The following is a 24611-nucleotide window of genomic DNA, read 5'->3' on the forward strand; positions in this document are numbered from 1 at the left end:
TGATTGGTCTTGCTTTTTACAGCACGGCTTCCACAGATTTTTAATGTATTTATTGTCAAAGCATTGCATGTATTATTCATTGCTATCGGGATGTTAAGAGCATTCCATGGAATATAACAAGTGTTTCTGAAGTGAATTACCTATCGCACCTTTAAGTAGTAAAATATCCTAAAATTGTTGAAAAGTACTTTTACTTTAACTTTACCACAAGATTTTAAACTTGGAAGGTTTTCAGTTGCTTTGGTTCAACCTGCTGTGAGCCATAACAGACACTGTTTTGAGTGTAAAACGAGAAAGTTATTTTTTATTTGACGTAAACCATGACTTTTTCTTCTTCTTTTGTGATTGTGGGAGTGCCGAAAAGCTGCTGAGACCTCCAAATGCAATAAATCCATTTCCACTCAGCGCGAGTAATCTTTCAGGTCCGTTCTGTTATCCGGCGTCCTCTCAGATAGCCGGCTCTCCTGTGAGCACTTTCATAGTCTCACCTCCCTGCCTCGCCTCTGACACTCTCTCCTCCTCAGATTCCATTAAAAATCCTAACTTCAGCTCCTGGGGCGCTGATCAAATACGACGGCTAATGCATTTTCCCTACGTTTTGATTTTTTGCCCTCCCAATGCTCATATTTACATATAGATTGAGTATTTATCATCCCACATTTTAAGGCAGATTCACTGTAGTCCACTTTATTAAACCATGTTGGATTTATGTATATTTAATGAAAAGTTGATGTAGGGAGTGTAATTCTTTGAACAAGGGAGTACACTTGGTATGTGGCATGAATAGTAATGCGGGGGCTTGTGAACAACTCAACTTGTAAGTCTTGAAATGTGAGTGTGGTTTGGCCAGTTCTTTATGGTACGATGTCCTTCGCACCTCTCGTTGCATTGTTCTACCACCATCACGTGATTATTCATATTAAATATCAATCTCCAGGTTCTATATCCTGCTTTAAAAGCAGATGGAAGTAACATAGGCCATCAGCCACAAGTTAGACGAGCTGGAACAGGTTTAATTTGATCCATATCCCCGAGGTCCTCTATCTATCTTGAACCGGGAAGAAAGAAAAGAGTACAGAGAAAAGGCAACAGCCAGCACAGTGGAAGAAACAGTTTGTTCATTGAGGAAATATGCGTATTTCAATAGATCAATACCACTGTCTTATCTGTCTGTTGAGTATAAAGCTTTACACTTTGTGTCGAGCTTATTTTAAAGACTGGGAATATGGTGAAACAGCTACCCTGACTTTGTCTTAATGTTGCAAAATCTGCCTAAAACAACAAAAGCAAGTACTTTGTAGAGTTTTGCCCAGCAACCTTTGTTACCAGACCCATAAATAGTACAGCTCATAACCTCCTCAACAAACAAGCTATTGTTTTTAACACCTTTTGTACAAATCAAACAAATAAGGTGTCATGTGTGAATTATCAAGCTTTTGAGGTGCTGCTGTATTCATTGTGATACCTTCGGAAAGGAAGCCCTCTTTCTGCTAAGCTAAGTGTACTTGCTGCTGGCAGTGGATTCATATTTAATGCCAAACATGAAAGTGGATTTTCTCATAAATTCTTGGCAAACATTAAATTAAGTGTTTTACCAAAAATGCCAAATAAATTAAGATTTGTTTTGCCCACCAGATTCAGAAGCACACATTATTGTGTGACTTGTACCATTACCCTTTCACCTCTAACATCTCTAACTAGTAACCTTACAATTAATGTAATTAGACTGGATTATTCATTAACATACTGGACCCTTGGGGGTCTTTGAACTACACAAGACAACTGTAAAATGAGGGTGGGGAAAACAGCACGGCAGTAAAATGTGTCTTTTCTGATAAATGTTGTCAAATACCTCACAAAGGATGCTCCCTGTGCGCCAGCAGCCTTCCTGGCTGGAGGCTAGAGGAATCTGCATTTCATTGTTAGCGTGCAGCATCAGGTATGAGTGTGTTGAGAAGACTTTACGGGGGGCTTTATCCTCCAGTCACCGTGGCTTCAGGTTAACAATGGCTGAAAACCCCGCAGGTTGTGAATAGATAGTCTATAGACAGATGCTGCACTGCAGGCTGGAATGTTGTGAACAAACCGATGAACAATTGGGACAAAAAAAATGTAGTGCAGACATTGTGAAGTCTCAGTTTTACTGCCACTAACAGTGAATAATGCTTTTGTGTTTCACACCAAACCTACAGGCTTGTTATGTGGTATGGTTTCTTTTTTGGTTCTAAAATGGTGGAACGAGCTCCCCATTGATAACAGGTATGAAGAACGTCTACACATCTTTCGTTGCAGACTGCAAACACCCACCTGTTTTCGACTGCACCGTGGCAAAGAAAATGAATGATGTCTTTTGTACGTGGCACTTCAGAAGGTTTGGCTTACCTGAAGCCAATGCAGTGGTTTGGCTTACTGACAGCGTACAGTACTTACCTGCAGTATGCAGTCATTTGGTTTCTTCCTGGTTGAATGCTTATTGTAACTCACTTTGGGATAAAAGTGTCAGTTAAATAAAATGTAATGCTTTGTTTTGCACTAGACATTCAGTGAATATTTTACTTCCAGAAAGAGACCAAACCTCTACTCTAAAAAGGCCTTAATGAGACTTTGGATTCAGTTCAATGAGAGGGACAGATGTTCCCTCGGGCAAGATGAACTAAAAACCCGGTGACAGCTGGATATTAGCCAAACCTTTCTTCTGCAGGTAGCCGGCCTTGGCAGACAACCTGAAGCCTATCAGATGGAAGAACAGCCTTTACCTTTGTGTGATCCTCTGCCAGGACACCGTCTGCAACCTTCCCAGGGTCCGAGCAGTGCAGCATGCTCATACATTCATCTTTCCGTGCATTTAACGATGAATGATGGAGTTAGCAGCTCTAAATGAAAAGTGATTTGTGAATGGGCCTGCAGTATTGGTGATGTCATTTTGAGAGACATGCTGCTGCTCTTCTTCTTGTCTAATCCTTTCGACTACTTTTAAAAAAAAATGTCTTCCTCATTCATGTCTCTTGAGCAACAGGATGTACTCTTGCTCATACAGAATAAGCAACAGTCTTCCCTGTAGTGTCACGCTACAGTATAAAGGGCAAGAAGGCAGATTGTCTTGCTCATGATAAACAGCTGTTGCCTAACCTACCTCAGTCACAGGAAAAATATCACTTTGGCAACTTCAACAACCTGCCTGAACGTTCACTCTTTTTAGCTAGCACCTGCAGAGAGAAAGACAGTATCTATTAGGACACTTTTCTGAGTTTCACTGATGTCATTTCCCTCCTAAAACATGTTTTCCACACTATATTCTGTCTGTGTGAGTTTAATGGATAGTCCATTTTAATTTCACTGACTTGCCTGCAATGGTTTCCATGTGGCAGTTTTGCTGTAGCATGTTGTCGTTGAGATATTTCCAAAGCAAACCTTCCAGTCATTTATTCCGCTGCCTTGCTTTGTGTGAGGGATTGCCAGTCCAACCACCTCTATGTGTTATGCTGTAATTAAAGAAGTGTTTGAACACGATCTGATGAAGAAAAGTGTTTGTATCCTAAGGGAAGGAGATGAGGCATGGCAATCTCAGCTGAAGAAAGAATTTAATTCTTTGAAATAGCATGTCCTTCACACTTACTTGTCTGCCAAGTTGAAGCTTTTCCAGGGGCATGATTAAAGGTTGCTTATAGAATAACATTTAAGCACAGCATCATTGAGAGTCCTGAGATACAACCCTGGAATGCTATTGTTTCACAGGAATGCTGTTCCCTTGCTGTTGGCATTTGACTCCTAAATGAGGACAAGTTGCTATTTCTGATGGAGTGTGACTCCGAGCCATTGTACCGCTCTACAATGGGCACAATCACCTCTGAAGGTGACACACCATAGAGGTTGATGGTAAAATAATAAACATGTCGTCCTAGGAAATGCATGGCTAGGACTCAATAGAAAGTGTTGATACCAGAGAGCTAACAGAGAAGCTAGGCTAGCTGAAACACCATACCTTATACCCGTACCCAGAGTTATCACACTGTGTATTGGCCTGATATCATTGCTTAAGGAATAGTTGTTTTATTTGGGAGATATGTTTGCTATCTAGCCAGGAGTGAGATGATAAACTTAATACCACTCTTATAACTGTTGTTAATATAAAGCTATACAATCCACATCTGGTTAGCTTAGCTTAGCATAAATACAGGAAACCGGTAAATAGCTATCCTGTTCTGTTGAAATGTACAACATTCCCCTCCCAGCACCTCTAAAATGAACTAGGACTTGCTATTAAACTTCGGGCGAGAAGCTGAGATGTATCAGTTGCCCAACAGTCAAACATACATGTCTGAAATAGAAAATGCAGTAAGTCTCCAGGCTACAAAAATGTCAGTCATCATTTAAAAAAATTGCCTAGATGGACATTGATACCCTTTTTGCGATCAGATGGGGGGTATGGTTTAGTCAGAAGCGTATATTATGAGTGCAATACTTTGGACTGTGAGTAACTGTTTTTTCCTATTTTCAGTCTTTATGCTAAGCTAAGCTAACAATCTCATGGCCGTAGCTGCACATTTAATTAGATAGCCTTGGTGGACTACATGAGACTGGTATGGATCTTCTAATCTAATTTTCATGAAGAAAGTATATTACAAACATGTTGAACTTTTCCCTTAATCTTTCAAAAACAAGTGTAATATTATTTTTCAATAACTTACACCAGATGCATGGATATTTAAACAGTTTCCACACCTTATCAGAAACATTTAGCAGCCACTGTAAACACAGGGAAACAATGAGCTAATTTATGTAAGGGTTTAAAAAAAAATGCATATGCTTTTTGTGTTTGCTTACTTATGTCACGTAAAACTCGAACTGGCTAATTCTGAGTAAACATAAGCGGGAAATCATTGTTGGTTCTTTTGAAATTGGTTGTATTTTCCCATGAGCCACACACTGATAAGTTCCTGATTTAAGACCATGATACAAAGCTGAATGGGTAAAGAGGAAGCAGTGAAGTGGCTTTTCTAGGTGAAGATGTTTGCACTGAATAATTACATTTACAGTCCTGTGTATTTCCTTTTACCATTCAAAATTGTTTTTGTGTATGTGCACCGATCCTGTGGCTTTATCTGAAATCACATCTCCTTTCTATCTGAAGATGTGTAACATGTTGTATCCACACATCCTATAGGAAGGATGGTATTTCTTTCTATTCCTTGTGACGCTGGCATTGTCTGCCTTTCGCGCAGGCTTGACATGTGGAATTTATTGTGTGAAATGTGCAGTTTTCCATGGCTTATTGCTTTCCCATTATGGTATCAAGGTTCTCTCGTGTTTGCCCGCTGTCTGCAGCCGCGGTGGTCCTCTTAGCGCGAGACGTGCCGTGTCAAACGCTATTGTCAACCTCCATCTCCACCCTTTCACTTGGAGACGTGGCACCTCCACCTCTTAACAAGCTACGCGTCGCACACTCCCACTAATCTCTATGCATGATTCCTACAGAGATGGTTCACAGCCATCTTTGTTTGTCTCTCAAGAGGCTCCGTGCATTCCTTCAGCGGCTGGTCATTGAGTTGTTTCCATTGAGGCAGGAGAGCATGGGTCCAGCTCTCTGTCTCCGGACTGATCGATGGCCTGTCGGACTTTATCTGAGCAGGACGGACGCTGCGCTGGCTGGGGCCCAGAGATTGTCACTCCTGACTGCTTTATCAGGGCCTGACTTATAGAGCTGTCATCCTCTTAGAGCAAGGTTCCCAGGCACCTCGTCCAGCCACCCCCCCCCCCCGTCCCCCCCGTCTGTCATGCTGCCATCCAGGGACCTTGGCGTGCCTAACTCCCTGCTTGACTGGCCAGACGCCTCCCACCCACCCAGGGACATGATACATTAACTTGTCTTGATTCATCAGCTCCACCCTAAGGTGTTTGGCAGTCTGTTGTCAGAGCCTCTCTTTTGCCAAGCGGTATTAACTCCAGATGGGGTGTGGATGTTCTTGTTATAGATAAAGATAGGCCTTGAATGTGGACAAATGATTTGTTTCTTTTGCAGTTTCACAAGACATCCATTTGTGTCTTCTCTGTCTTGCACATATTCAAAAGACGTGATTTTGACACTTTTTAATAGCACGGCTGATATGTTTCTTTATCTAGTCTTCACACTAGAAACCCCAAATAAAATAAAAATAGAAAAAAGATGGCAATTTTTCAAAGAACGTTTTAAAAGCTGAGTCCATGTTTGAAACCATGGTGGATTTCCTTCCTTATTCTCACTTTGATGAGCCATTTGGAGAGCTTGGGGGAAAGCCAAATGAAGTCCGGGGCCTCTTGCACATTGTGATGTTTTGTTTCAAACAGAGCAGCTTTTGTTCAGCTGTCAGGAAAGGAGCGCTTCACAGTGTGTCGGAGTGTGTTTAGTAACCACAAACACACAGCATGTGTTCATTTATTCAATTTCATTTTTTACAGAGGTTATGTAGACAGTTAGACGTGTGTTTAATGCTGTCGCCATGGGGATCATTAATCAAGAAATTAGAGGATTTGGAGTGACAGCGTATCTTTGTATCATGAAGATAAAAGGGATACGCTCACGATGGCTTTCAGGATGTGTCAGAGATTGAAAGATTAAATAGTTCTCATTCATAACACTCCGTTCGATGTCTCACTATGGGATGCGCCTCAACGCGTATGCAAACAGAAGCATCAATCTCATTACGCCAATCCTGATTGGCTGGTGATCTTGACGTCAACGTCAGGGAATCCACCCCCCCTTTAAGTAGCTTGCGCTACGACGCAGCGTTATTCAAACACCTCTTTTCGCTTCAGAGCACATCTCGTTTTATCAGTAACCGGGCTAGCTTAACGGTCCACAGACTGAACATTCGGTCGATGGGCGCTTGCCGGTTACTTTTTTGCTTTGCAAGAAGATTGAGCAATATTAACACACCAGTTAATATTGGAATCTGCCTCGCCGTTATTTCTGTCGAAATAACGGTAAGGTTTGATTTTTTTCTTCAAGCTAGTAACATACCTGTTGCTAGTTTGTTCTTCCCTCCACGCCGACACCACGGTAAAGAGGACGTTCTCTTTTCTCTCTCACACCAGAGGAGACAGAGATAAAAAAGGTATTAACACACCAGTTAATATTCTTTAAAGAATATAATCTACACCGTCGCCTTTTTTCCTTTCGGACTAACGGCAAGGTTAGATTTTTTCTCAGTAACGTACCTGTTACTAGCGTGTCCACTCCACGCCGACACCCCGGCGATCGAAGATGGACCCTTCTCTCCCTCACACCAGAGGAGTCAGGGACTCGGAGGCTCGGCTATGCGGCTGCGGGTTTAAAATTTCAGGCACAGACTCACACCAGGTCTGCTCGTCCTGCCTCGGGCTGGAACACGCCCGGGAGGCTATCGATAACCCCGGCTCGTGCGGGCATTGTACCCGCTTCACCATGAAGCACCTCCGCCGACGGTTAGCACGCCAAGCTAGCTTGTCGGGACAGGACCCCCTCATGTCCGCTAATTCGCCATCCGGCAATCAAGACATGGTGGCGTCCGCCGCAGAGATTGAGCCCCGCGCTGTGTCAGACTGGGGCTCAACAACAGCGGCAGCCGCTGAACCGGAGCCCCACGCCGTTTCAGGCAGGGACCCGGTGGCGGCAAGAGCCGCGAGAGTGGAGCCCCGTGCTGTGTCAAGCTGGGGCTCCCAATTGGACCTCACCATGGTTCCACCCGCGGAGGATGTCCTGGAGTTGGACTACATGGAGGACGAAGAGGATACCTCTGATTTCCTCCTGTCTGACTCAGATGGGGATGACATCTTCGTTTCATCGGCTCAGGCTGCTAAGCCAGGAGTGATGTCCGCTCCCCCGGGCGAGAGCACACCAGCTTCGCCCGTCCTAAGTATGGACTTGCAGTTCGTGTGTCACCACGCTGCGTCCAGGCTGGACATCCCATGGCCTGAAGCGGCCAAGGAGACCTCCAGATCTCGCTACGAGGGGAAGAACGTGCCCCAATCAGCGAGGACGAAGAGGCAGCTCTTTCCAGTCTTTCCGTAGATGCTGGACGAGGTGTCGGTCTCGTGGAGAGACCGTCCCTTCAGCAACAAGGCCCCAATCCAGGGTGCCTCCTCCCTGGACCGTGACGGTATGGAGAGACTCGGCCTGCTCCGCATGCCGCCCATGGAACCGCTGATGGCAGCCCACCTCCAACCGAGGCTGGCTTCGACACCAAGCAGGAACCCCATGCTACCGACAAAGGCAGACCGGTTCCAGTCAGCGATGACCGAACGGGCCTATAAAGCCGCAGCTTTGTCCGCCAGGGCACTCAACGTCTCCTCGCTGCTGACCGCCTACCAGGCGGAGCTTTGCGAGGACATGTCGAGCAGACCTGAGCCTGCCGTGTGGGACGAGATCGCAGCGATCACGGACATTTGCCTCCGTGTGCAGCGCTGTGCAGTCCAAGCCACGGGCAAAGCACTGGGAATGATGGTGGTACAGGAGAGAGCCAGGTGGCTCAACCTGACGAACCTTCCAGACCGGGAAAAAGAGGATGTTCTGGACATGCCTATTGTTCCCGAGGGCATATTTGGCTCCGCTCTAGCTTCAATGCAGCTGAGGTGCGAGTCAAAAAGGAAGGGAGACGAGGCTCTCCAGCTCTGTCTCCCCCGAAGGGTCCAGACGCCACCTCCAATGGTCCCGCGGCAGGCCTTCACCCAAGCTGTCTCACGTCCTGCTCGGTTCAAAATACCGAACCAGCAGAGACCGCAGCCCGTCCCGGGTCCCCAGCCCAGGCACGAGGTAAGAGGGAGCTGGCCAAGAAAATCTCCGGTCCCGGCAGCTGCCGCTCAGACGCAGCCGACCCAGGTTTTCAGCCACCAGGCGAGGAAGAAGAAGCGGGCGGCCTGACAGCCTCCTCTCCTCTCCTCGATGAAGGAGTTGGAAGTTCCCTGTTCCCCAGCTCCAGAGCACGTTCCAGTGTTGGATGCTCATGTGTTTTCGGGGTGCCGCCATGCCCCCATCTTCCTGCCGCCTCGAGTGATGCCAGAACGTCATCCTCAAGTTTGCGCCATCAGGGAAATGGACTTAACATCAAAGACAGCAAGTTCTGCTGCCTGTTTAAGTCACACAAACACGTCATCATTGTTGTTTCAAAATAAATCATTTTCCACTGTCGTTTCCAGGCTTGAAGCCAAGGGCGCAGTCAATAAAAATGAAAAGAAAAACAATAAACAGTCTGTGGTCTCCCCCTTTTTTGAGAGCGGCTACGGCCTCTCTCAAAAGGCGGACAATAGACGGGATTGTGAAGGCACCACCGCCACGCGCATGCGCAGTGTCGGCCGGGGTTGTCAACCTGGGGTACCACCGTGTTCAGACACTAGAGGGCCCCAAAACACAACAAATAGAGACACTGAGGGCAGACGACAGAGCTGTGATATCTCCGCTCGCTTTGAGAAGCGAAAAGTGGAGGATGCTCACAGATTCTGCTTGGGTTTTAAAGACAGTAACACAGGGCTACTGGCTCCAATTCGCTGTCACCCCCCCTCACTTCTCTGGCATTCTGTATTCACAGCCCGGGGAGAGTCGGCCCATATTCTAGAGCAAGAGAATTTTCTCGCTGCTAGAAAAGAAGGCTATATCGATAATACCAGCCGAACAGAGTCAGAGCAGCTTTTATTCCAAGTATTTCCTCGTTCCCAAACGAGGAGGGAACGGAATTCGGCCTATACTAGATTTGAGAGCTCTGAACAAATATCTCAAAAGATACAAATTCAGAATGCTCACTCTGGACTGGTTCACATCAGTCGACCTGAAAGATGCGTATTTCCACATCCCAGTATATTACCCACACAGGAAATATCTGAGGTTCGCCTTTCAGGGTGTCTGTTACGAGTACAGAGTACTTCCCTTCGGTCTGTCTCTCAGCCCGCGAGTGTTTGTACGGTGTACGGAAGCCGCGATAGCCCCGTTGAGACAACAGGGTATTCGCCTGGCAACTTATCCGGACGATTGGCTCCTTCTCGCACAGTCGGAGCAAGAGGCTATTACGCAGACGAATGTCCTCGTAAAACACCTGCTCGACCTGGGTTTCGTAATAAACACAGAAAAGAGCATGTTGTCTCCAGCCCAGACTGTACTCTTCCTGGGCCTACGCCTGAATTCGTTGAACTTTACAGCCCGCCTGTCAGCAGAGAGAGTGAAAGCCTTCAGGGCTTGCCTCGTTCATTTCCAGCCACGCAAATATGTTCTCTTCAGATCATGTCTGCGGTTGCTGGGGCTCATGGCGTCAGCTATTCTGGTGGTACGACTGGGACGCTTACACATGAGGGAGTTTCAGCGCTGGGTCGCTGCCCTCAGATTGGACCCCGCTGCGGTGCGCGGAGAGTGATGGTCACTATGAAATGCGTAATGGCTCTGCGCCACTGGCTACACCCGACTTTTCTAGTACGGGGCATGCCTATGGGTGCTGTCCTATCGCGGAAGGTGGTCACCACAGACGCATGTCTGACGGGCTGGGGGGGTATATACGAAGGTCGACCTTTGAGGGGTCTCTGGAGCAGAGACCTCCAACGGTCACACATCAATTATCTGGAGCTTTTAGCGGTGTTCCTCACCCTGAAACGCTTTCTGCCTTTTCTCAGAGGACACCATGTCCTCGTGAGGACAGACAACACGACCACAATATCGTATATAAACCGCCAAGGGGGTTTGCGTTCTCTCCAGTTACACATGCTGGCACGCAAACTGATCTTATGGAGCTGCGGACGTCTCCTCTCTCTGAGAGCGACGCACGTACCAGGAGTGATGAACCTCGGGGCAGATCTGCTGTCCAGAGGTGCACCACTATATGCAGCCTGGACTCTACATCCAAGGATTGTGAGTCAGCTGTGGGTGCGTTACGGCCGAGCCGCGGTGGATCTGTTCGCATCAAAAGAAAATGCTCAATGTCAGCTGTTCTTTTCAATGCGCGATTTAAACGCACCGTTAGGCGTGGACACGCTCGCGCACGTTTTGCCTCCGGTCCTTCTGTACGCGTTCCCACCCCTGGCTCTGATACCCCCAACTCTGGCCAGAGTGAGAGAACAACGCCACACACTTATCCTGATAGCTCCGCACTGGCCTGCAATGTACTGGCTGGTGGAGATATATCAGCTGCTGTGCGGGCAGCCATGGCAGCTCCCACTACGCAGGGACATACTGTCTCAGGCGGGGGGGGGCGATCTTTCACCCACGCCCAGAGCGCTTGGCACTATGGGCCTGCCCCGTGAGTGGTACAATCTGAATACAGTGGGACTCCCTCAGAATGTGATCAACACTATTCAGAGTGCAAGAGCTTCCTCCACGAGGTCTCTTTACGACTGTAAGTGGAGGGTGTTTGAGGAGTGGTGCCTTCAAGAAGGACACATCTCTTTTCAATGTCCTGTCGGGGTGATTTTATCATTCCTACAGGACCTGATCGATAAACACAGAGCTTTCTCTATGATCAAAGTGTACCTGGCTGCTATTGCTGCATGCCATGTGGGCTTTGAGGGTAAGATGGCTAGCCAACATCCTTTGGTCTGCCGTTTTATGAAAGGGGCTCGCAGGCTCCTCCCTGTCTCCAGGTCACTGGTGCCCTTATGGGACCTGGCAGTGGTTTTAGATGGGCTCAACCTGACCCCATTTGAACCCCTGGAAGGAGCTGACATGAAACACCTGTCACTGAAGACAGTGCTGTTACTGGCCCTGGCATCCGCCAAGCGAGTCAGTGACATTCATGCGCTCTCTGTGCATCCTTCGTGCACTCAGTTTGCCCCGGGGCAAACGAGAGTGTTGCTGAAGCCCAACCCTGCCTTTATACCTAAGGTGGTTGGCTCATGTACCCCAATTGACATTGTGGCTTTTCCTCCGCCGCTGTGTTCCTCTGAGGAACAGCGGCCGAATTTGCTGTGCCCAGTCCGTGCTTTACGCATCTATATGGACAGGTCAAAAGAGTTTCGTTGTAATGACCAACTCTTTATATCCTGGGCTAACCCTCAGAAGGGAAAGCCCGTTACCAGGCAACGGCTCTCCCACTGGATTGTGGAAGTGATTGCTCTGGCCTATACGAGTCAGGGTTTGCAGGCACCAACGGGCCTGCGTGCTCATTCTACTCGTGGACTGGCTACATCCTGGGCTTTGTTCAAGGGTGTTTCCATCCAAGACATCTGGGCAGCAGCGAGCTGGTCCTCGCCGCTCACTTTTGTCCGCTTTTACAGGCTAGATGTCTCTGCTCCAAGTGTGGCCCGTGCAGTGCTGGGTCCCGTGTTGAGACAGGGTTCTACCTGTTAAGTTCTGGTTGTTTTTGGTGATATTCAAGATAAGCATGTCTAGCAATACGGGAGTTTCAATATCCCATAGTGAGACATCGAACGGAGTGTTATGAATGAGAAATATAGGTTACTTACGTAACCCCAGTCCTCAGAGTAACATGAAGTGCGATGTCTCACCAGACGGCCCTCCTTGCTAAGGCGAAGCGAGAAGAGGTGCTTATTTTGAATGACACTGCGTCGTAGCGCAAGCTACTTAAAGGGTGAGTGGATTCCCTGACGTTGACGTCAAGATCACCAGCCAATCAGGATTGGCGTAATGAGATTGATGCTTCTGTTTGCATACGCGTTGAGGCGCATCCCATAGTGAGACATCTCACTTCATGTTACTCCGAGGACTGGGGTTACGTAAGTAACCTATAGATATCATCATCTCCACCCTAATCCTAACCCCGGGGTGTTCTAGATGGATCAATGAATAATTATGAACAAAAGATCTGTTCTCAATATTGTGTTTTAATAGCTAGACTAGTACTGGCCAGGTAATAAGGATACATGTAGTTAAAGCTAAACCTTGTTTTGGTCAAATCAGCATTGTGGGTCAAGGGACTGAATTGGACAACATCCACCACTTTGATCCAGACTCAATAACTCAATAGCAAATTAATAGATTGTCAGAATGACTGCCAATGGAGGAGGATATCTACAGTAATGACTCTTTTGGTCTGTTGACTTTTCTTCTAGCACCAGCAGGTTGATATTTGTGGTTTTACATGAAATGTCCCAACAACAATTGGATGGATTGATGCACAAATTCATGTCAATTTTTAGGGTTAATTGTTGTACGTTTGGTGATTTCAGGACTTTTCATTTATTTTTCCAATACTTTGGATTATGACAAAAATTCAATATCAATGACATTGCCATCAGTCATCTGTGCATCACAATCACATCAGAATGTTAGCTGCATTAGGAGCATGTTTGCATGCGGTCGTTATCAATGTTTCCTCAAAGCACCACATTGACTACGCTTCATGGCTTCTGAACTCTGAAGTGTCAGAAATCTCATTTGAGTGTCTTTTTATATCAAGAATTAGAAATAGCTGAAGTGATTTTGGCATTGGTATTCTTTTTATCTTGACATGAATGGACGCAAATACAGTTAAACACACAGTTTGTCTTTCGTAGTGTTCTCCTGGGGGACAACAGCTGAGCAACCATCAAGGCGACTTTGCATTAATGCTGATGGTGACCATCAAAACTGAGACAACTGGGACTCGTTAAGATCACTCAGCATTTTCCTCCAGCTCATTAGAGTGCATTCAGAATAATTCACCCCAGAGACTTCGACTTGAATATGCCTGCAGGATCTATGAGAGTGGTTGTGCCTACAGACATAATGTATACAGGTTTATTGAATTTTTCAGCGTGGGGGTTCCAACAAACATCTCAACATGGTTCTTAAGTTGTAAACCGATGGCATTTTTTAGATAGCGAATTGGTCGTCTTAGCGACCACTTAAAGCTAACCTTAACCTAACGCTTACCTTTTACAACACAAGCCAATGTTCACCAATTCTTAATGGATTCTTAAACTGTTGTCAGACATTACCATACGCTGCCACATCTTCTTTAAGATTGATAAACATTCTCACGCATGCCTACAATTTGGGGTTCGATATTACCAATGATACCGTGACGGAGACTGAAGTTCCCAAATATCTAACCACCGATTTGAGGACAGCTGCTTTACCTCCTGATCCACAGACGCTTCTATTCAATTGGTCATCTTTTTGATGATCCCTGGGATTGTGTTTATCCCAGCTGTACATCCAGCATTTCCTAAAGTGTGCTTATCTGACAACATATTAATCTTTTTTTATTAACTGGTACACTCCTGTATTATCTAACTGTTGACATCTGACACTAATTTAAAAAAAAAAATGGTTCTCATGTTCTGTTGACTATGTGGGTTACTGAGCCCTGACATTATCATAGATATTGTCACTATGACCCTTCCCAAAGTTGTATGCATAGCACTAGATTGGATTTAGAGCATCAACAATCGTATATATATATATATATATATACCAGTAGGACTCCAGTAATAAACTGAGAATGGGGCCAGTGTGTCAGTAAGAGTCATTCCAGGCAAGCTGGAGTCTTTCCTGTTAGCCCCTCCGAAGCTCTGCTTTCCATCCATCCTGGATCATATGCCTTTAATAGTTTGTAATCTCTTAAGGGGTGAGATTTACGTCCTCCCCCCTTAGAGTAGGAGCCAGAGATATTTGGGAAGAGTGAGCAAGGGCTCCTGCGGGAAGGAATCAACCTTCAGTAAATGTGTGTGAGAAACACGACAAACAAGTCCCGAATGACCTCGAAACTAAAATACTGTTTTTAGGAAAGGCTCTATCGTAAGCTCATTTTTCATCATTCCTTTCCTATTTTTTCTACAGTCCAAGACCTTCAGATTATAAATATCACTGTGCAGGTAAAGGGAAAAAAAGGCAACAGATTTGGAAGCTTGGCCATGAGCCTGCAGCTTACATAACTCTCAATGGCTGTATTGTACCGGTTTGTTACTCTGACGGTTCTGTGGAACTTGGTATTGTGTTAGATGATGGCATTTGATTGGATACAGCACACATTTGTTGACCTTATGAAAGATAAATACACCCGCTTGATGTGTGATATCTCCCTTCGGTGGGTTGATATTGCTCATAATTGTGATGGACTGGCTAGTTTCTCAATAAGCTGCCGTGTCACTGCCGCCCCAGGGAGCACAGGACATATTAGCTCTGGGAAATCAAGACCAAATGTTAGCCAAGTGAAGAGTAAAGAAGAAAGTGTATTTATAGTAGACATGTGGAATTAATTTACCCTCAAAGTGCGCGCAAAAACGTTAGTTATAGTCAAAATATTAAACAAAGTGACAGCTTTCTTTCGGTTTTGTGAGGCCGTACTATATAGCACAGATATTGCTGCGGTATTGTTCTTTTATCAAGCTAGGCTCATCTTTCGATGTACAACACATGAAGGACTTCACATACTAATCCAAGCCAGCCTGTTGAACCAGGACAATGGCGACAGCACATATCCATCACACATTTCTGGACTCGCAACACAACTAAATTAGGATGTTCTAAGTTGTAATCCTATCCTTTCCTTTTATAACTGATACATAACTCAAAGTATGCTTTATCTTGTGGACGCAACACAGTCCCGATGAACTGAACCGTTATCAGATTAATGTGATAGGAAACTGTATTTATTATGTTAAAATGTCTTTGATGTGTAACCCTAATGCAAGCCTCATGATGAAGGACATACATCTATCACCTGGAGAAGATGAGTTTAGCTTTACCTCATTCTGTTGGTTCAATCTTTTAGGCTGCTGTAGGTGGAGTAAGACAAAGGAAGGAAGCTATGTTATCGTGTTTGACTGTTATATCTAAAGTGCGATTCACACTGAATCTCTGTACTGGTGCTGTCACTGCCACTCAATAGAACAATTACTTGGAGAACTCAAGGACTCTCGTTGACCGTGGACCTCTGCCAAGGCATTCACATGCACTCCGGATGGCCCCATATGCCAATTTGGGTTGTATATCTTTCAACCGTGGTTTCTTCATGTGGAAATAACTTTAATGCTACACAGAAAATTTATTTTATAGCTTAAAGTGTTTACATTTGTTCCAGTGTTGTTGATCTGACTTTGGGGGGCATTAACAGTCAGAATAATTGTTTTACTAATATTCTAACAAATAAAAATGCAGCATAAAGGCACTATCTTGAATGTTAACGAAGTGAAACATAATATTCAGGCGTATCCAGCTTTGATTTGGAGCCACTCAAAAATCGTTTTTTTCTTCCCTTCCAATAACTTTAATCAAAATCAGGTCAGTAGTTATTTTTCGTAATCCAGCCAACAGACAGACGAACCACGCAGACAACATAACCGCCTTGACGACAGAGATTTGGTTTAAGAGGGTTCCTATAAGGGGAAGATACTAGACCTTTAATATATTTGAATGTGTCTTGCGTACATTGATTTTACCCTTTTAATGTTTTGAATGTTGGCGATTTTTGGTCGAAAGTCGTTTAAAATCATTACATTCGTTTTCGGTGGTCTTTCATACTCATCCCACCTCAGCTGTGTTATTCTGCGTGTCTGTCCACAGTGTGACCCGTGTGACAGAGCGCCGTCTCTTGGCAGTGCCACCCTCTGCCAAGGTGACCTGTCACCAGAGGCTTTTACACGGGCCAGCCATGGCTCTTACACCGCCCAGGGGAGCTGTAAAAGTGTTAACACCATCCTCCCTCTGCACACTGGCATTAGAGAAAGGCCTGGTTACAGCACGGGCCACCTGTTGCCTTCTGGTCTGGGATGAGATGACTGTCCCCAAGGAACCCAAATGCTACCACAACCACTCGAGAGGAATGGTGTAGCTCAACAAACACACCACTGTGGTCCAGAGTGAACCTCTGAAATTATTTCAGTGCAGTCAGTCAAGCTTCCAACAGAAAACCATTTGCATAAGGTTCTTTTGTTATTTTTTGTATTTAAAGTTTACATAGTCAAATGGTAACGTTTTATTTTGAGGGCCTTGCAATAAGTGTTAGTTAAGTGGTAATATTTTTATTATGGGCCTAATAAGATGCTTTTTGACATTATTATGTATTAGGATAGTATTAGTTGTAATAATAGCATGATAACACTAGTATTGTTTGCTTATAAGACATTCAAAGGCTTTATAACTACAAAATGTATAGAGGAATCTTTATAACAGCCAGCAGTCAACACTTTCAGTTAGCAGTAGGTAGCGATTAGCGGTTATTGTCGTTTCTGTGCTTTGTAAAAAACGAAATGTTAAGACAAAGCAGCCGAGCAGGGGGAACACTTGAACCCAGTTTTACCAAAATCAACTTGCTGTAAATACTACCAAAGTTACATTGTACATCGAGTGGGACTGACGGATGCCATTCTCCCTATACTATGTCACAGAAGCCAATCATTTTAAGGTAAAATACCTAAATAATGTAGCTTTATTGTTCTTAAACAGTCTATAAACTCACTCAGTTTCTACCAAGTGCTTCTAAATGAACCGATTTACTATGGCTTATTACAAGGACCCTTTTAACAAGCCCTACAAAATAAACTTGCAACTATTAACCCTTCACAAAATGTATCCCAGACTTGGCAAATCCAGATAAAGAACTAGTCTAATACACATCGATGTTAAGCTTGTGAAATAGTTGTGTTATCTGTAGCTGGAGAACACCTTAATGTCTGGTTTCACCGGCCTGCCCACACACAACGGCGCTCATCATGTTTCATCTGCACAGCTGGGACAACACACAGATCTCGGCTCAACCTCTGGCCAAGGAAGCTCCAACTTAATTGTTTCCATTTTACTTTTTCAAAAATAAAGATCGCCAACGGTGTTTATTTGTATGCATGATGGCTGATTATAGCGTTGAGTAATGTATAATTAGATGACTGACTGGAGACTGAAGCAGGGTTTCCCGAGTGTTATTTATTATCTCAGTCTCTTAAGTGTGTCATTACGCTGTTTGTCAAATGCGATTATGGGTATAGAATTGGCTAATTGCTCAGGCTGTTGTTCCATTTTGAAGTCATTTGCAAGTCTAATAAATAATGAATTGGTATGACATGTTTCTTTCACCACCACTGTTTTCCATTAATGGGCTCTCTGGAAAGTATTATTAGGGAGGAAATGAAAATAAATGTTGCAAGCTGCCACACCTACTCTCCTTTTCCGTGTTTTACAATCAACCTTTTTAGTTTGTGAGCAGCTACACCCACTAGGATTGATCTAGACTACACCAAAAACTGCAACTCAACCAAAAATGTAACCTTTAAAATCTGGAAACTGACAAACTGCCTGATTTTACTGGCACCTTTCCATTCCTGTGCTGTGGTTTCTGTGCAGATGTAATGGATGTCAGTGGCTAGGTGTGAGGGGAAGGGTGCAGTTCATTTTAGATCCAGGGTCTGGGCCCAATGTCGTCCACACTGCAGCTGTCGGTGGAGCCCTTCCCTTATAGCCTATTACCTCACCATAACCGGGTTATGAAAATATCATCACTCTGTGTGCATGTGCAGAGGGTGGCGCTTGACTCGGGGCTAAATGGAGAGTAGTGATGGATCCTCGTGGTCACCAGCGTCTCAGTGTGTCACTTCAGATAGAAAGCCTACACAGAAGGCCCAGCAATGATTATATCTTTCGTTTATTTAAATGTATTTTCCTTATTATTTCAGACCCACCCAGGATGCATGGGGTACACTTTTTAACAATTTCTTAGCATGAATTTAAAGAAATACGATCATTGGATAATGCTAGGTTCAAAGCTATTGCTTCAATGTGTTGACATATTGCGTTAAAATAATTTTACAGAGGGGATTCTTCTAATCAATTTAAAATAAATCGATGGAATTGCAATGTTTTAGGAAATTGTTTTGTATTAATCCGGCTTTATAATTGATACAAAGAAATTGATATATTAATCAAACCCTTCCCTACAAACTTCCAATCTATAGATAGGTGCTGAAACTTGAGTTGGATTATGACAAAAAAGTGCATACATTCCTCAAGACAGGAAGGGAACAGGGCAAAACAATTACTAATAAACATCACGATGAAACTGAAAACATGGCAACAATTGTTTTTTTTATTGCAATTTCCTGAAATGTTGTAATTAAATATGCAAACGATGCATTATCTCATGTTAACTTTTGGTGAAATTAAGGGACATCTAGTGTAGTGTAGAAGAAAACTCAATTAAATCTGTGTTTTTTACGTTTTCTTTCTTTCAAAGTGACTGGTTTATGAACAATGTTTTTGGCAGGGTGGGATTTGTATACAGTCAAAAAGCACTTTGTACTAATTCAGTATTCAGAAATGTACATGCGTATTGCTATTTCACAGCACATCTATGTATTCTCTTTACGTTTCCATCCTCCATTTGTTATCACTTGTTGAAAAGTTGATTATTTTCACTTTCTCACTCTCTTTCCTCAGTGTTGAGACTCGGTGCCAAAATCCTCCACACAGCGCTTTCACAAACAGCTTGTTTAGAAAGTGTAGAAAGTGGTTCTCAAAGGGGGTCCGAGGGGCTCTCCGTACAGAGGTGATTATGTCAAAACAGAGGATTTTTTTCCCGAAACTATCTTCCAAGTTTCCCAGCAGCTGTCAGGGGCAATTATGGCAGAAAAGACAGAAAAGTGGAGAAAGCAAAGGACCCAGGAGCCTGATTCAAAACAGAGATGCGTATGGCAGCTACACTATGTGCCTCATGAAGAACTAGCCTCCATTAGTTATAGTGCAGTGTGAGTCTGCATTATTGTTTTTCTCCAAACAACTTCTCCCTTGCCACAGAAACATCTTAAATTCTCCAGATCCTCGCCTCCCTTAATAATAAATGTCAGAAACATTGCCTCGATTTGTCTTTCTGTGCAGCACCCTACTGTCCTGACCCTCCAAACTGTTATCTTTCTGTCCTGGATGACATTCAAAACCGTTTTTTCCCCCCTAAGAATATTAGTGTATGACCTAAGAGATCAGTAAAACTAAGAGTTATGTGTCAAAGCTCTAATGGCCTGTCGGCAGCTTCCACATAAACAACAGACACGGGCGCGTGGCGTCGCAGCGCAGAGAAACATAAATTAGGCAGAGGTTGTGATCTGGGGCCCTGAAGCCTCTGAGCTGGGGACGTGAGAGTGTGTGTGTGGAGAGGTGAGTAAAGGTTTGTCTGGAGGTGAAGGCACGGGGGGGAAGATGCTGTGAGGCTTCATGAGGCTGGGTGAACTGAGGCTGGATTTGTGAGTGTGTTCTTTTTACTCAGCTTGGTCATGAAAGCTCCATCTTTCCAACATGTTTGGAGCTCAGAGGTGTATACCCTTTTTCTATTAACATAACACTGACACTTTAAAGCCACCATTCGAAGAAAATATCAAAATATTAAAACATCAGAAAAAACTAAAGCATAAGTATATCCGTAATAGGGAATGAAGGAAGCCAAATCCTAGTGTCTTAATGTGTTGAGTACAGTATTCAACATTGATTCGTGTGCAGAAAAACAGTAGGCAAAAGGGACGTAGCTGGTGAAACATTACACTATCTTTATTACAGGTTTCATGTTAATCACATTTCAATAAGTAAGTAATAAATACAGGTTTGGTTAAGTCTGTCCAACTGGTTCTTCTTCTGTTATTTAGGATCGCCTTAATGGTCACCAAAAGAGAATGCTAAGGACACAATGACATCGCTTAAAGTTATCTTTTTCTGTATCAGACAGTACACGAGACAGCACTTTATATAGAGGTAACATTGAAATCGCTTTTATATCAGATGCTTTAAACCAGGGGTGTCAAACTCAAATACACAGTAGGCCAAAATAAAAAAATTGATAGTCGTCGAGGGCCGGACTGGTTCAATGTTTATTGCAAAACGTATTGAAATGAACTTATTGCACATATTAAACCTGGAACTAACAAAGCTTAAATTATTGCCTATAAAAACAACATTAAATAATCAGTTGCATTCATTTCTTATGGCTCTATCTGCAGCTTTTCCGGAGACATTTCTTATGAGTACATTTTTCCACAGGCCAACAACAGCTTCAACAAAACTATTTCCCTCTAAGAAAAAACCAAACATGCCCTGTTGTCATGAGAGAAAAAGTGCAGAAGGAAACATCCACTCTCAGTGTGCTGCTCTGTGATGCTAGCTCAAGCAGATACTTGGCATCTCATCTTGGGTGCAAGTTCATCAATGTTTGGGGTCAGGCTCTGAGCGGAGGGAAGGTGTGCAATATACCGGCGGGCCAGATCTAATTGTAATTAAAAATGATCCTGCGGGCCGAAATTAAATCCACCACGGGCCTGATTTGGCCCCCGGGCCTCGAGTTTGACACATGTGCTTTAAACCTTACAGTAACATTATGTCATATGTTTGAACTGTAAGATTCAGAAACATCTATATCTAGTTAAAAAGGTTAAGAAATCTTTCTGAGTCTTCAAAATATGAGCCAATAATGGTTCTGTCCTCAAGCCTCCGGGTCCTAATTGTACTCTCATGCTGACATGTGACTCGACATCCATTTTACTTCCGTTGCATTACTGTACAAGAGAGCCCTTGTTCTTTGTGACTGTCTTCACGTGAAGCCTTTTGTGCCACAGGGCTCTGAACTTCCATGTTAAAGCATTAACTTTAGCATTCCTGCTATCTGTGGCTTTAAGCAGACAGTCACTGTTCAACATGGCATTAGTCTGCTTCAAAGACCACCCACTCAATACACGCTATGAGAGGAGCTTTTGAAATGTTCTCTCTGTGTCTTTGTAATCAGATTGTGGTTATGTGTTTTCTATGTCCCTGTACAATGGGACAACGTGGAGACGTTATGTCGCTGACCACATGGAAGCGAGTCATCACGGTGACATTTAAGTGCTTTATGTGAAAATAAGTTTTACGTTTTTACATACATATTTAGTGTAATATGTAATATAGGCGGTTGATGAGAAACCGACTTCAAGTTAATTGGTTCTGGCATCTTCCCATCCATTTGGTCGGATGCACTCGCTCAAAATGTTTGTTTTCCTCACGATAAGACAAAACAAAAGATGCGTATCGTCTTCTCGTGATCTCATTGAAGTGCAAACTGATTAAAACCTCTCTGCTTTGTCCAATTTCCCCATGGAGACACAAAGGTTGCATATTTTTAAAGCGACCACTCACTTATCTTGAGTGTGCGTCTTGATTGCGGAGAGCGAGAGTCAAGGCTTTCATCTTTTTCGAAATGATATGAAGCAGACACTGACGTCTCTAAAATCAGCAGCGTCTCTAGTGGTATGACAGTTTCCCCTGATTGAGTGCGTTTGTCTGTTGATCTTTTATCTCTCTGTCTGCTGGTATCATTGGAGCTGAGTGTGTAACATGACATTGTCTAGTCCTGTGGGTCCAAGCAGCTGGTTGTGTCACCACTTTAGAGCAGATACAGATAAAAGTTACAATAGGTAAATAAAAAGGGCGATGAAATGAGTCATGTCTGAAATATGTTCCCTAAAATATATAGTGAGGCTACATCGAGAGAGTCATAGTACACTTCAAATGTTATATATGACAAATAAAGTGGAACAATAGATAATGATAATACAGATTGAACAGTGGCGAGCCGTGACTTTTATAGCTAGGCCCTCTGACCCCCCCTGCATCATGAACGAACTTATGCTAATCATAAATCTATCGATCATAAATCTATCGATTAGATTTATGATTAGAAAATAATAAAAGTAGGGTAGACATGTGGATATTATCCAGCTGAACAAAATGTGCATTTATCTAACAGGTTCATTTTCCACAGACCTTATTTCAAGCTATTTTCCAAAACCCTCTGAAGAAATCCCACTGCTTTCTGTCGAGGGAATCCGAGCGCAGCTTACTTCCGGGTTTTAGGACGCGTCACTGCACCACTTGCATAGACCTCACAGCGGGCGGAACTTGTCATAAAGTCCGCGAAAAGAAAGCCCGCCCATTTAGAGGGAAGATATGATTGGTCAATTGTACTGTCATTTGACATGACTCTCTCGTTGAGTTACTATAGCGGGCCCTCTGTGAATGTAGAGAGGGACCAAGCTCTCCCGTCTTCACATAACTCGCAGAGACGGCATTTAACCCTTCACATTCCAACAGAAACTGAACAGGCAGATTTGAAGGATCTTCTTTGGAAATGTTATTTTAAATACAATTAAATCAACTTATTTTGGTAAAACTAAAAATGTAACAAAAAAAAAATATAAAAAAAATATTTTAAAATGTTTTTTTTTATGTTTTCAAATATTATTTTTTTAAATATCTTAGGCCCTCACAGAGGGCCTAGAGGGCCCTGACGGCTCGCCACTGAGATTGAACCATGGTAGCTGTTCAGCAAAAATGTGAGGTTTCTTGGAGCTAAACGCTAACAACAACAGGCTAACATGCTCACTATATGAAAGCTAGCTTGTTTGAGTTCATTAGCACCTTGCACACTTTAAGCTGGCTGAATCGAATGACATTACTTTGATTTAGTTCTAAACCAGTCCAACGTAATAGACGGATCACATTTGTTACCTGAAAATGCTCACTTTCAAAACATCATTTTTCACGAGACAAGAGTGAACCAATCCAATCCAGCCACATAATCATTTGAATTCAAACTGGATCTTTTTCAAGACATTGAGCATTGTGTTGCCTAAAGAAGTCGTTAAATGGTAAAATCACAACGTTAACTAGATGTTGAATTTCATTGGACATCCTTGATGCTACAGCTGTATGCACTCCATAAAAAATAGATGCCAGGGGGCTTTGAGCAGGCTTTCCATAAATTCTGTATGCTATAAAATAAAATAGGTCCTCATTAAGAAGGGATGGTTTTAACACAGGATTGTTACCAGTTGTCAATGACACTGGAGTTAAGGTAAAGCGATCGCTAAAGTGGTTATTTAAAGTGGAATCGTGTATGTCTGTACATTTCTGGTAATAATGGAGGAAAAGTCCGGGGAACACGAAAAGCATTACGATACATTCTTTTTAATTCATGGAGGTCTATAAAAAATACCATGCCATGCAAATCAGTCTTTTAGTTGTGAAATATTTCAATATGGATTAAGGTGTTGGTCAAACCTAAATACAGACGTTTATTATCTGAGCTGCTGTAACGGCTGAGTAGGAAGGGCCACACAGCAGGGATAACAAACCTCTGAGTTGGACCTAGCGGTGTATGAAATGTCATGTTGTGTGTCCCCTGTAACCTGTGATTACAAACCCCAGTGAGGCGCTGAACAGGACATGTTTTCATAGACTTTTTTTCCAAAGAGAGGCACTGCAATTTTCCTTTATTAAGCCTTAAAGTTGGAGGAGAAGGATTGGATTTCCCTCATATTGGGGGACCAGTGCCAGGCATGACTAACTCTGGGTCATGTAAAGAGTTTTCTCGGTGCACACACACATGTGTACGCATGATCAAACATGCACATTGGTGCATAGAAATGTAGTCGAAAACACAATTATTTTCCTTCTTTGCAGAGCATTTTAGTTCCCTTTTTAAACACCAATTAGGGTTGTCTGAAAACCGCAGTCACTCTCAGTTGAAAAACAAAGTTTGATACAAAACAAAAGTCACTTTGACCTTTTCAAATTGACAAGCCGTTCCAGCCACACCCATTACTGGAAAGAATGCCAGCGTTTTCCTGCCCTTTTGGAACAAGCTCCAATTTATATGGCATTATCGCTGCGATAGGCTAAAAAGACCTCCCATTGAAAACGGATGGATTTAAGACGAGATCTAACGTTTGGATTT

The sequence above is a fragment of the Pseudochaenichthys georgianus genome, chromosome 5 (genome assembly GCF_902827115.2).
Source record: "Pseudochaenichthys georgianus chromosome 5, fPseGeo1.2, whole genome shotgun sequence".
Lineage (NCBI taxonomy): Eukaryota > Metazoa > Chordata > Actinopteri > Perciformes > Channichthyidae > Pseudochaenichthys > Pseudochaenichthys georgianus.